The sequence below is a fragment of the Ctenocephalides felis genome, unplaced genomic scaffold, assembly GCF_003426905.1.
Source record: "Ctenocephalides felis isolate EL2017-DRISC unplaced genomic scaffold, ASM342690v1 CF-g0.4_SCAFFOLD_00845, whole genome shotgun sequence".
NCBI lineage: Eukaryota > Metazoa > Arthropoda > Insecta > Siphonaptera > Pulicidae > Ctenocephalides > Ctenocephalides felis.
Window position 1 is genome coordinate 65,338,809 of NW_020536999.1, and position 15,099 is coordinate 65,353,907.

The window sequence follows — 15,099 nt, forward strand, 5'->3', positions numbered from 1 at the left end:
CCCTGACGTCAGCGTCTTAGACAGAAGGCGTTCCTTCCAACATCAGCAAATCTTACAGAAGTCACGTGCACACATTCTATGTACCAGTCGGCATACACTTGTGAAAGAAGCATGAGAGTAGACGAACGTTTTAGAGTACTTACAACTAGTTCGTAAATTGTTTTTAAATATTTGGATAGTAATTTGAAAAGTTTCACAAAGTTCGAACGAATCGGAAAATTATGATGAGTTGCAAAAGACTATTACGAAATTTTGAAATATAAATTTATATATCATTTGGATAAGAATTGTATGTAACTATACACAATTTATTTAGATTTTGCAACAAGTTGACTATACCAATACTAAATATGTTATTAATAAATTATATGTAAATGATAGGTTACTGACAATGTCGCATAATTTTTCTCAAAATTTAGACTCAAATTTTACTATAAATTGAGTCAAGTATGCTGACGAATGAATGAATGAATAAAATTCTCTAATGAGATTATCTGTTTTGACGCAATACAAATGTTTATATTAAGCTGTAGTAATATTCATTTTTATCTAAAAATGTAAATTCAAAAAATATTCCTAAGTAATGTATTTTTATTATTAGAAGTTATATAATACTGATCGAATCAGATATCGAATTAGATGCACTATAGACTGATAAAAGCTAGTAATAATATATATTCGCACTATTAATATATATTAAGTTTGTAACTTCTGATACTAAAAATAATCCAATCAACTTATTCAAGAGGCAACAAATATTATTAAATGACTGATTAAAAATGACCTATACAAAATAATTAGCTATATCCATCCTGTACAAAATCCCTTAATTCACAATCTACAATTGTTTGTCTCATGGTTGCAATGAAAGATCGAGATGCCTAGAACCACAAACAGTATTTTTATTGAGATCTAAACGTGCAACAATGTTATAAACACTCATTAGTTATATTTGACTAATCAGAAACATTATATGCAAATCAATCAGTCATATTTAGCCAGTACAAAAACTCTCAGTCTACAATCCACAATAGCTGTCTGCAGTATCTACATCTTCATCACATGTGAAAAATATTGTCATAATTTTATAAAAAACACAGATTTTTGTATAAAAAAGAGTAATCAGAAACAATCTATAGGAGATTACTTGCTATATTTACTCAGTCAAGAACTATCAATCGACAATCTAGAATCGGCTGTCTCTTGGTTGCAATGAAAGAACGAGATGCCTCAACAGTATCTTGATCTGACGTAGAAAAACTTGCAATAATTATATACAAAGCATTTTTTATAAAAAAAACAATTTATACAAACTAGTCTTATATATAAAAATGGAACTCAATATTATGTTAGGTATACTAAGGTTCTAAAACGGCTGAACCGATTTGGACAATTATAGTATTAAAATAGAGGTTGAGGAAAGGTGAGTAATTGCTTCGAAACCACTTAGAAACTTTACTTTTTTTATTCAATTATTCAAAAGTAGGAGCCTAATTTAAAATGAAACAATGGAAGGTGGCTCATACGTTAAATATCAAATGGTTTGGACAGATTTTGTTCAACAAAATTTAATAAAATATTTTAGATGAATTTTATTTAATTGTAGCAAGTAGTTTTATTTATACACAAAAATATTAATTAACCTATAGTTAAAAATAAATTCATTATAAAAATGTAGCGTAAACAGTTTTGTATACAATGTCGATGAACATATTTCGATATTTGTCTGATTGATATGTGTTATATGTTGTTATGTAGCTAATTTGGGTTTTACTGTGAAATTGAAGTGTAGAAATAGAGTCTCATTATTTTATTTAATGCAGTTGTGCATTTAGCATCACTCAATTAAAGTACAAACATTTTGGTATCGACTGTGGTGTAAAAGACATTAATGATTTTTAACTAAATGATAAATATTAGTATAGGATATTTATAAAAATTGGAACTATTGTCATCTAGTAAGTTATATTTATTTTGAACGAGAACTCTTGGACTACAAGCAACAATCGGCTGTCTCCTGATTGTAATCAAAAAACGGGTTGCTAGATTGACAAATAGTATTCTTGATCTTGATCTAATGTGGAAAATACTACCATTTTATAAACTTTTTTAGAAAAAGGCTAATTTAGAAACGATCTATAGGAACTAATTTATCCCGTCAAGAACTCTCGGTCCACAATCTCCAATGGGCTGGTTTCCTGGTCTCCTGGTCGTAATCGAAGGGCGAGTTGCCTAGATCGGCAAACAGTTCGGATACGGAACACGGAATTAGAAAACGATATTTGTGCGAGGGACGTGACCATTATACCGAACGGTCAATAGGGAAATGTATTTGCGGTTACGTGTTATAACCGCGTACGCGATATTCGCAAAATTGCCGCCGGATCCAACGACATTATTGGATCGAATTTCGTCCATATTGGAGATAAAGTCAATGATACAACTAATACGAATTATGATCCATTGCGTTGGCTTACTTCCATCGGTGTATTAATATTCTAACTGCATAATACAAGAGACGCGATAGTTTGGTCAAAAATTAAGTCATATTTTTAGTATATAACCAATTAATCGATTTATGTTTTATAAACAGAACACAGAATTAAGTCAAATATATCAAAAAATAGATTTATATAATATATACCTAATATTTGTACATTAGTAGTTAATTGCCGGCAATTAACTTTTTCGTACATAATTTACATTAGTCTTAAGGATAAATTTTGTGGGATGATAGTGACATACATTTCATTTGTTTCTTGGATGAAAACTAAACAAATAAAAGAAAATCTTATTTAATTAAGACCAAAAAAAGGAAAATATACAAAAATTTCTTGTTTAAAAAAATAAGCTTTTTAAAATGTGTTTATTCCTATCATAACCGTTCTGGGTGTGCGGACATGGTGATACTGGCTTAGTTTAGCCCTAACTAGTTTAATTATACACTGGAAAGTTCTAGACGGAATGTTCTCTAGAAAAGTATAAATAAATATACAATAGAAAAAGTATATTAAATATAATGACTATGAAGTTACACAATAGTATTCTCTACCAGTAACGAACGTACTTAATAAATGCATCCATATAACAAACGATCCACTTGTGCGATGGAGCACATACGACTGCAAGTTGGTTTACAATTTACTCATGATAGTTTTTTATCACAATTTGAATTTAAATAAAAAAAATAATATTTGATTTATTAATATATTGTTATTTTCAAGTTGAATTTAATGGTTTCCTTATACAACCTTTAGAATAGCATACATGTGATTGGGGAAAATAACCTCCAGAACCTTTACACTTTCGTAAAATAAGTTTAAAAGATCACTTTTACAACATTCTTAATTACACTAAAGGTTTATTACAACTTTGATTGTAAATTCTTCTGATAAAGTGCAATACAAAAGTAGTATCCGGTGATCTTTATAAAATATGCCCCTAAAATATGTACTTAAAAAAATTATTTATCTCATTTGCAATTATTGAATTTAAAGGAAAACAGTTATTCTGATTGAAATGAATTAAAAAGAAATAACTTCTAAAACAGAATTATGAAGTAGCAATACTTGATCAAAATTTTTGTTTATTTTGTTTTAAAATACATATTTAGATCATGATTTTTAATTTGGTTGTTCAAGCTAGTAATTATACTGCATCGCATTAAATAAATAATGTAGACTATTATTTTAGAAAACAATTTTAACTTAAAAATGATATGTTGAAATTTTTGCCCCCTTACTGTTCCGTTTTACCCCGCATATACTTCAAAGGCCCAGGTATCAATTTTTTTTAAAAACAGTAACAAATAAGATGATCATACGTCCCGGTTTGACCAGGGCTGTCCTGAATTCTACCCTATGTACCAAGATTTTCTTAAAATCAATGTTTGTCTTGGATATAGAATTGTTGTTCCGGATTATCTAGGTTTTTTGAAAAATATACTTTATTACTTGATAATAAAGTAACAAGTACTCATCAATATGTAAACATGATATATACGTCGTATATGCTCATATAAATTATACATTCTGAATGAGAAAATTGTCGAATACAGTTTTCCAAAGGCAAATTAAAACAGTCTCACACATCAATATTTTCAAAGTTTTACTATCAGTTTCACGACAAATAGCAGAAATTATGAAAACATTGTGACTACCTGACACAAGTGCTAATTTAGTCAAGTTAATTTTGAAAAGAATTGAATTTGATTTCATACAAAACTCAGAAGCAAAAAAAAGAGTGCGCGTAAAGTTCACACGCGATTGAAGTAAAACTTATTTGCTACTGTACAAGATGGCATTTAAGTTAAAATAAATACATTATATAACAATTTTTAATAATTGTTATTAGTATTATAGTAACACTCGTGATGCACATATTTATGTCAACCATTATACACATTTATATAATGTGGATAAGTATGTATGGCTTTATACTTCAAATATGACATGTTCGGTTTGTCATTGTAATTGCCATTTAGAAATGAACCTTCATTAGAGAAATCAAGTAGTTGCTGATTAATAACTTCTATAATATTCGTTCACACAGTGGATTATGTTAAACAACGCATAAACAAATATTGTTTTCACAGTATCACTCATCATTATATAATATTTGTGTCTGAAGAACTTCATTAATTAAAATTAACATACATTCATTGACTGCTTGTATTTTTTTTTTAATTTTTCGCTGACGATATAATCTCATTTTTTGAACAGCTGTAATATCTGTCTTGGCTAACAAATATTTTCCATTTTAATGACTTCAAAGATATATAGAAACTTCAAATAATATAGAAATAGTTTATAATCAATACACTTATGTTTAGTACAAATGCTTAGTTTGTTTTATTATTTTCAAAAAACAGGGTGAAATATTCTTCTGATTCAGGCAATTTTCATTAAATTAAGATTTGTACTACGATGTAACTTTAAAACGTCTATGTATCTATGCCGATCCCCTTGTTGATATCGGTACGCGTACAACATTGATGCTGTTACGCATACGACGACAGAATTCTATTCACATACACGTCTACTAATCATAATCGACCCCTATATAAATGATCTCATCGAGAGCGAATGACGAACATTTCGGCCGTAACGGACTTCCATTGCATTCGTACGGATTTACACCTTTGTCGCGCCTAAAGAAGTTTTACTTCAAAAATAGATCAAGTTGCATAAGATATAATATCGTAGGTCAAAGAAATATATATATATATATATATATAACATATAATTTTTTTTAATCTAAAACTATCAAGATAACATATAATATAACTACATTCTATCTATTTAGCATACGTCTCCTCCACCGTCCCGGATTTAACTTAAAAAATATGGTCATCTTATGATAAAACTAATTTCTTCAATGATGAATTGAAATTAGCTGATGTTATACTGTACACAGTCAGATAGTAGAATGTTTGATATGTGGTATTTTTGTAATTTAATTGGCTTGGTTTTTATAAAATAATTGCTCAAAGACAAATTGTGGCCAAATCCTTTATATTTCCTATATATTTGTTGATAGATAATATTTGTTGATAATATTCATATGTCAAAGCATCTACATTTTGTGAGTTATTTCAACTATATTTAATAGCTAAATAGTATCAAGTCAATATATTTATCTGATATCAAGTCAATATATTAATCTGATATTAAGTATATTAAAAATCAGTTTTGAGAAAGATTTCCCTCAGCCTCCAAGCGATGGGAACGCATGGCTTTCATACATTCAGTTCAACCGGCTAACAAGCATTGCAAGCACTATCGTGAAATGAATCTTCGCGACAATTTGCTCCCGGAGCGAGCGACCATTAAACTATATCATACCGTTTCCAATTAACGCCGGGCTCTCTTTCATATCACGTTGAAAAATATCACAGGCGCTCCCAGAGAGCAAACGAAAAAAATAGAAGAAAAGCACACGAGGCAAAAGATAGAAATAAAACACGCACGGTTTGCACTGGCATCATCTTATGAAAGAATGAAATTGTTCAGAGACATTTTAAAACAGATTGTGTCGTCAAAATAGAAAATGGTTATTTTACGTAGTTTTTCTTGCTAGGAAATGGAAAAAGCGAACTGTGTTTATAGAATCGTAAATTTTCTATTTACACGTTTACACATACACACACACAAATATATATATATATATATATATATATATATATGTATATATATATATATATATATTAATATATAGTGTCCCAGAAATCAATGTCAAGCATTTACAGTATTGAACTTTCGAAAAATGAATTTTCTTACGTTGTTTATAAACTGAACTTTTACGTGCAACTTAGAGCTTTGGCGAAATTGTGACCATTTTTCGGTTATTGTAGTTAATCTCTATTAATTTTTATTTTCAAACTTTGGGTTCTATAACAATTGTAGAACAGTCTAAAATTACACAATTGTTTCAAATTCTCAAAAATTAGGACTTTTTGTTGAACTATGAAATTAAAATATTTAAAATCGATTAAAGTTGAGAGTTCTTCTTTTAAAATGAATGAACTATAGTGTGTTTGCAACTTATCTTGAAAGATGGAACATTTAACCAGGATTGTATAATGGAAAAATACTTGAAAGTTTTATGGTAGAAAAAAATTAGTAAATATAATTTAATATATTTTTAATGGTTATATTTAATATAAAGCTAAATATGAAAATAAAATGTGAAATTACATGTTTTATAGAATTACGATTTACAATTTGATACATTCATTTTCTAAATAATGAAAGACACATTATTTATGGTATTTTAGCATGTCACCTTAGGAATTTCGACTTACGAAATAGTTTCAGAACTGTTCAATGTGAGAAAAAAGATTTCTAAATAAATTCTACAATGTTATATTATTGATAAATCATCAGGCGAATTAATTGTAATAAAATTATAAATCGGAATAATAGGTATGCTATGTATTTTAGACTAATGTAAAAATGCTTAGTTTACATTTGTTTTAGATGCAAATAAACTCTTCTACTTAATTAATTATCATATTTATTAAATAGCAAATATTAATAAACAAGATAAGTAACAGTGATATACTATTTGTCTATAGTTTAAAAGAACTTCGGCTTACGAAATAGTTCCAGAACTGTTCAGAGTAAGAAAAATATTTTCTAAATAAATCGATAAATCAACAAATTAATTAAATCGTATTGAAATTATAAATCGGGACAATAGGTATGCTATATATTTCAGACTAATGTAAAAATGATTAATTCTTGTCTACGTTTTCGATTAATTTAAATAATTATCCTAATTATTAAATAGCAAATATCAATGAACAAAATAAGAAACAATGATTTACTTCAATTACCAATAGTCGAAAACATTCTTAGATAAAAAAATGTATTTAAATTCCAATAAGTTCACATTATTTTATTATTTTATAGTACATATACGAGTAAAAAATCTGCATCAACATTTGATTATAATATAACATTATGATATTTCTGTCTTTTAACTTTTTCTCACTGAATATGCAATATTTAATTTATGCCATAATTATAATTCTGAATTCAATGTCACCTAACAAACTATCAGTTTATACTAATGTGGAATATTTAAATTATACCATTATAATTGAGTCAAATATCTCTCAACAATTCCTTAGTGTTATAAATAGTAATGTGCAAAATTCCATTCATATCATTATTAACTCACCGAAGAAGTTTATGTTTTCATCAAAAAATCCGATTCGCTAATTTTATGTTTCCTCGACGTTTCAAAACATTCAGAATCGAATGAGACCAAATTTGGAAAAAGTATGTGTGTGTGTGTGTGAATTTTTTTTTTGTTTTAGTTTGAATAAATTTTCAATTTGATTTCAGCTGTACTATATCATTAGCACATGCATTTTATAAGTGGATTCCAAACATTCAAATCGAACAAAGATTTTTTTGAAATTTTATAAAATTAGTTTGAAAAAAACTGGTTTTAAAATGTAGTTTTATAAAATAAATTTGTACATTTCATAATATAAAATTTTCGTAACATTTTCCAGTGAATTTTACTAACATCCTGAAGGTTTTCATAGAGATAAAATCGTCAAACCCAAAACGAAACGAACTCTGTTTTTCGCTGGTGCTCTCCTGTTTACAAATCTTGAAAATACTTTTATAATCCACGTGCAAACGGTCAAAGTTTTTCATTTGATGGCTGACTCGAATACAGAAGTGCGGCGTCGAAAAGAGAGATAGGGAGAAACGGTTCATGAATGGGAAATCTTGAGTTGGAACTAAAAGCAGAATCGCCCGAGGCGGCCGCCATCAACATTCATTAAAGTGGTATTTACTGCCACGCACACCGCATCACTGGAGGTCGAACTGCTACCAAGAGATTGGGTTCCTTAATTGGTCTCAGTCTTCAAGGTACTATATACTGGTATATATAGTTAAAGTTTGCTCCTAATGCACATAACAGAGATTTATTGTGTAATAATCGGTGCGACGCTCATAAACGTGGCGCCGGAACCGACCTTTAGCCTTTGCATTTGATTATGCATACACATTTTTCTCATAAGAAGAGTTTTAACACGAGATTTTTCATTATGGAATGGCGGAAATAACCACACCTTCTAGATTGCCATAATTCTAGAGAAAAATCGCCATCAAACTTTTATTGCAAAATCGTTGTTATTATCTATGAAATAATAGTTAGATTTTCACTGTGGAAATTATTTTTTTAATTATAAAAAATCACATTCAACAACGCTATGTTAAGCTTGTATATTGACAGTGAAAATTGTGAAAATGTCTATCTATTTGCTGTGCATATTTTACATATAAACAAGAATGTTATGATAACAGAATCTATGAGGATGCAGTTATCATAACATTTTTGCTTGCTTGTTTATATATAAAATATGCCTGATCTCACGGCGAATAAATAGACATTTTCACAATTTCCACTGCCAATAAACAAGTATAAGATAGCGTTGCCATGACAACGGTCTTATGGCTCTGTTGCGGCAGAATTGCCCCAAAAATGTGATTTTTTATAATTGATTATCATTTTTTATAATTTTATTATAACATATTTTCTTGCTCGTTTATATGTAAAATACACCTGAGCGCACGGCAAATAAATAGATATTTTCACAATTTTCACTGCCAATAAACAACCATAAGATAGGGTTGCCATGACAAATCTATGTTTATATGATCTGTTATGGCAGAATTACCCCTTCAATCTAATTTATGCGGCTTGATATCTTATGTGAAATACTGATACCAATGTCTACTATTTTTGGACTGCATTATATTATTGTATTATTACACGATAAAACACTATTGATAAATCATAATAAAATACAAAATTATTAATTGACTAAGTAAATTTAATATTTCTTTAAATATTTTGAGTTACTGACTAATAACTAAGTCGAAGTTTAGCTCGTTATTTAATCATTTTTCAAGAGGATATATGAGTTTTACAGTTACTATATAAATTAACATTAATTAAGAACAAATAAAAAATATGAACAAATCAAAATTGTTTACAATACCAAAGGATGTAAATTTACAAGTAACTCTTATATTTTCCGAATTAAATTAAAAATTAGAAACACTTTTCAAACTGATACTGGGTTATGTTTTTCCATGAAACATACATTAAATATAAAATTTTATGATCACTATAGTTCAATGTAATCGATACAGCACATGATGCATTATTTATTCTGATTGTTGTTCATGAATACAAAAAACTTCAAGTTTTATACCGTGTTAAAATCCAGTAAATAAAAATTACTTATAATGCACCCATTTTTCAAAACATATTTATTCAAGCTTCTGATAATTTGCAATAGAAACAAAAAAGTGATAAAAGATTGTTTAAATAAATATTTATACACATATCATTTATCACGAATATTTGAGCATTATACACTATAAAATAACTTTTTAGTTGATTTTAATTATACATTTTTTAGCCGATTTTTTTAATGTTTAAAATAGACATAATATATAACTTTATTATTCGTCATAATTTATTTTGATCGCAGTACCTCTATATACAGTTACATTCTGGTAATTTTATGATTACATAAACAAAAAAAAATCATTAAACTTTTATTTATGTAGCTATTACAGTGGATATATAAAATTAATAATAATTTTCAAATTTTTTGAAATATATGTAATATGTAATATGTTAACTCATTTTATCGTCAGTTTTGCTTTTTATAAAAAAACTAATAAAAATTCTCCTAAATTGTTTTTGCCCAAATTATTAACTAATTTTAGTAAATATTTTAATCATATAGATTTTCGTAAATTATAAATATTCCATCACCATAAGATTTGTGAATAAAACCACTATTTAGTTTGTGATATACGTGAACTTCACTACGTGTGATATATTGAACTTCACTTTACAAATTTCTTCTCTGTTACATTTGCTAGTCTCACTTCTTATTACAAGTTACAGGTATTTATACTTATACAATTGTATCCTTACCATGAAGGTTTCCGTGTTAAATAGAAAAAGCCCTGGTCAAATCTTGACCAGAAACTATATTGAACTATTTTCATATCGTATATAAATTATAGTACACTATGATATGCTAATAATTTTTTTAAATAAGAAACAATAATTTTGCAAAGAAAGTAAAAAAAGTCAACAATATGGTCAATCATAAAATGTAATGTGTTGCTCCATATCAATATTATAAAATCAAGAATGAAATAGTTGTTGCAGATAAATATTTGTTGGAAAGTATCACAAATAATATTAATATTGTGCTACAAAGTAAGTTTGCAGCCGTGAGATCTATTGTTTACAAGTTGCGATTACGCCGCGCCCGCCCGTAACAGATGTCGCAACGACAAAGATGGTCGCACGCGTTCCGAATAACAAACAGCTTTTCCGAAAGCTCCCGTCGTCAGCCCTCTAGCCCTCTCCACCGGAGAACCATCAGCGCTTTACTAATATTCGGACTAGTCCATTCTGCTAATTACGGACGTATTACGTACACAGTGCTCTTACGTCTCGTGCTTTTACCGAGCTTTAAGTCCGGCACGCGGCGGAGAAAGACGAGATGTTAGGCGGTGGAAAGAGGGCTTAATAGTGTTACAGAGCTTTCGAGCTTAGAGAGCTTGCAGATCGCGTAGTACGGTTTTTGCGCATCGTGAGCTTTAGTGGTTATTCTGTTGCGGTTTTGTCACGCTATGTGTTTCACGAAGATACTTATAGTTGTCATGTACTTGTTTATTTTTGATATTTTATTAGAACTTCGCACGTGTCTGTACGTCATAATCTATGTAGGCACTCTATAATATAATGGAAAAGTTTTATGATTTATTGCGCGTTTTATGGCGTTATGTACGAGGATAATTGCATTACGTATTTCAGCTTTATTTAAAGACATTCTACTATATATACACACACACACACACAAACATATATAATATATATATACATATATATATATATTATGTTAAATATATATATATATATATTATATATATATATATATATTAAATAGATAAAAAAATCACGATAAAAGAAGTGAGGTATAAATAAAATAGTATTTAATTGGTTTATTATATTCAACATATATGATATTATTGTTACATGAAGTTGTACAATTAATAATTTTCATATAAATTTTCTGTAACATTTATAACCTTAATGGTATGTAACATTAGCGTTAACTATCACTAAACTCAGCCTGTACGCCTATTTAGATTTATTAGGAATATTTTATTTGTCAAATAGTTGATGCTATTCAAATTTAACTAGTAATTTGAATTATACTAATGATTTAAATATAGAGTGGTGCACAACAGTCCATTTGACTTTAAGTAATCATGCGGCCTAAGCTAAATGAACTACATCACAGAAAATATAACGTATCAAACATCCAACCATCGAACTATGTGCAATAAAATTTCCAGTAAATTACTAATTATAGAAATATTTCTTTTACTATTTCTCGAAATTTTTGGTTATGACAGACATGGGGTAAACATATCCAATGTCTTATTAATAATTTCAAAGATATTTGCGAAATAATACTACACTATTAATCGATATAGAATATAAATTTTAATGGCACTTTTTACAAAGATTACACACTATACAATACAATGATCTGGTATTTTATTAGAAAGATTCATCAGCAGAAATGGAATAAGTAATAATTTATTTGTTGTAAAATAGCTTTTCAACTGATTTTATATTTTCACTTACTATTTTTTGTTCGGATGAAAGTTTAGTTGGTCCTTTTTATCCCACTCACATGTAAGCTATCATAGAAGTTATATGAATACATCTATTGAATATAACTTGTTTATATATAACGTATACTTAAAAATTATATTAAGACCTCGTAATTAGAGAACAGTACTCATAACCAATCAAACTAACAACGAAAATGAATATTTAGTTATAGATTTTGGCTGATTACACATCTTTTTACCTCTACTTTCAAATATTGCTGTTAATAAAAAACACAATTTTATTTGTTTTTGAGTTTTAGATCTTTTGCTCGTGCATATTCAAAACTTTAAGAGATCCTAAAAGCTGTTGTGTAATTATTTGACTTGAATAACTACGACGGTTTAATAGATGACAAATTAAACAATTGTCTTATCTCTATGCGATGAAATTTATTTTTACAAAATCTGTAATAGTGATCATTTTTTCATGCAGCAATGCTAGCTAAATGCAAACCTTGGAACATATTTCTATATATAAATATATATATATATATATATATATATTATTTGTAAATAAAACAGATGTCATCACTACTTAACATCTGGTTGTCGAGGCGGGTCGACTTAAGTCCTCTGATTGAAATACCCTTAACTTTATATACTAATCTATGGTAGAGCCATATAATAATATAGAAATTGAAAATCATTAATTCTTATTATATGTTGCATTAAACTAAATTCATTATTATGTAGTACGTATTTAATACGCCAATTTCCATAACAGTCATATGAATCTGATGCTATAAAGTTCTATGTAATTTGGTAGAAGCCGCGTCACTCAGATATCTTTGACAAAAATGATACAATTGCCTGAAAATTTCTAGTTTATCTTCAGAATTACTGGGCTAGCATCGACATAAAAAATATGTTTTTCTAGAAACCTTGGTTAAAAAAATTAGTTTGATACATTAAGTCTCCTTGATACATTTTTACTAAATTATCTAATATAGTTACCAATATCATGGAATTTAACGTGATAAAAATAATAAAAGATTAGAATTCACTTGGACTTTCATGTAAAATATTGCGATGTCTTAATTACGCCATTGAAATATATGTAGACAAATAAGCAATAACGTGCAGCACTTTCGGTAAACTCAAATACCCCATCTTCGTATTTATCTTGCTCTGCATACTCTTTTGTATCATTTTTCCCTTTTTTCTCAATGTTCGTTCTTTTGCGAGATGCCCGATCCACTCTCAGATTGCAATGCAGAAGTAATCCAAATAATCTACCTACGTAAAAGCTTTTTTTAAAGAATTCTTTATCCGGCCACTATGCAGTTAGATACAGATATTTGCGTGTATTGTATGCAGGCACATGGGGGCGCGTTCTCTGCAAAAGCACCTGAAGCGTTTTGTTCGAAGCGAAGATGTAACTACGAGCATTAATGCGGGCACGTGCTTAGATATACAGTATTATTATGTCATTTGCAGAATGCATACGATATAATGAATAGGGGACTTATTTTCATTTTTATTGCACACGGCTTATTTAGCTGGATAAAAAAGTTCTTGAAAAAACTCTAGTTAAGAGACATTTATTTTTATTAGCGTCTGCATGCGCTACTAACGTTAATTTGGCGCAACTAGTTTCTAGATTGAATTATACTATTTTGATAGACAAAAACAACTATGGCTAATATAGAAATTGATATTTTGGCCGTGATTTTGCGCCTAAAACAGCAAAGGGTTGCTCCCGCCGTGACCGTGTGCGTCACAGGTGAGTCTTGGCGCGTGATTCCGCACCCCTTTTACTTGTATTTTGAAATAATAAGTTTTATACTAGATAAATAATACGTGTCAAATAGTGTCCGCGTTGGGTGCCATCTGGCGTTACGGGACTTCCCCCTACTAATTGTGAGAACAGTGTAACTGTAGTTGATAATTATTTTTTTTCAAATTTCGCTCTATCCTGGTCCTTACTAAATTCTGAATTTCTATTTTCAGAGATATTTATTTTTTATTAGCTGCCACGTGTGCTACTGAAGTATATTTTGTGCAACTGGTTTCGGAATTGAATTATACGGTCATAGATACTAATTGTGAGAATAGTGTAGCAGTTGATAATTATTACATTTACAAATTTCATTCTACCTGGTCCTTACTGAGTTCTGAATTTCTCTCTTTCAGAGGTATTTATTTTTATTAGCTGCCATATGTGCTACCTATGTTAATTTGGTGCAACTAATTCTATATTGAATTATACTTTTTCATAGACGAATACAACTATGCAAATATAGAGGGTCATAGATACTAATTGTGAGAATATTATAGCTGATGATACTTATTACATTTACAAATTTCATTCTGTCCTGGTTCTTACTTACTTACTTACTTACAGTTTCTGATTTTTTACGTCACATGATTCAAACATATTGGTCAAACTTATTCAGTGAAAATATATTCATCTTTTATCTTATATTTCAATAGCACCTTGTAAATGGCTGGGCATATTGCAATATATGATATAATCAGTGAAATTAAGTTTAATTTTACATTTGTGTACAGTATTCAGAAGCTTCATATTTCCAGGGTAGGGCCAGACACAAAGCTCTATGTTGTATTTGAGTCATTACATAATGAAAAAAAACAAAGCAATCATAACAAACGAATAACGCATATCAAACAAACCACTATCTGACTATGTTCAGTAAAAGTCCCAACAAATTCATCATTGTAGAAATGCGTATTTTTGCTGTTTTTATAAATCTAACTTGGTTTTTTTTACCCACAGACAAGGCAAATTAGGATTGTCAGGGAAAAACAGGTTTAAACGTCTTTTTTAATTTTCAATTAAATTTACAAAAAATAGCTACAAAATTCATCCAATGCAAAATATAAATTTTATGGATGA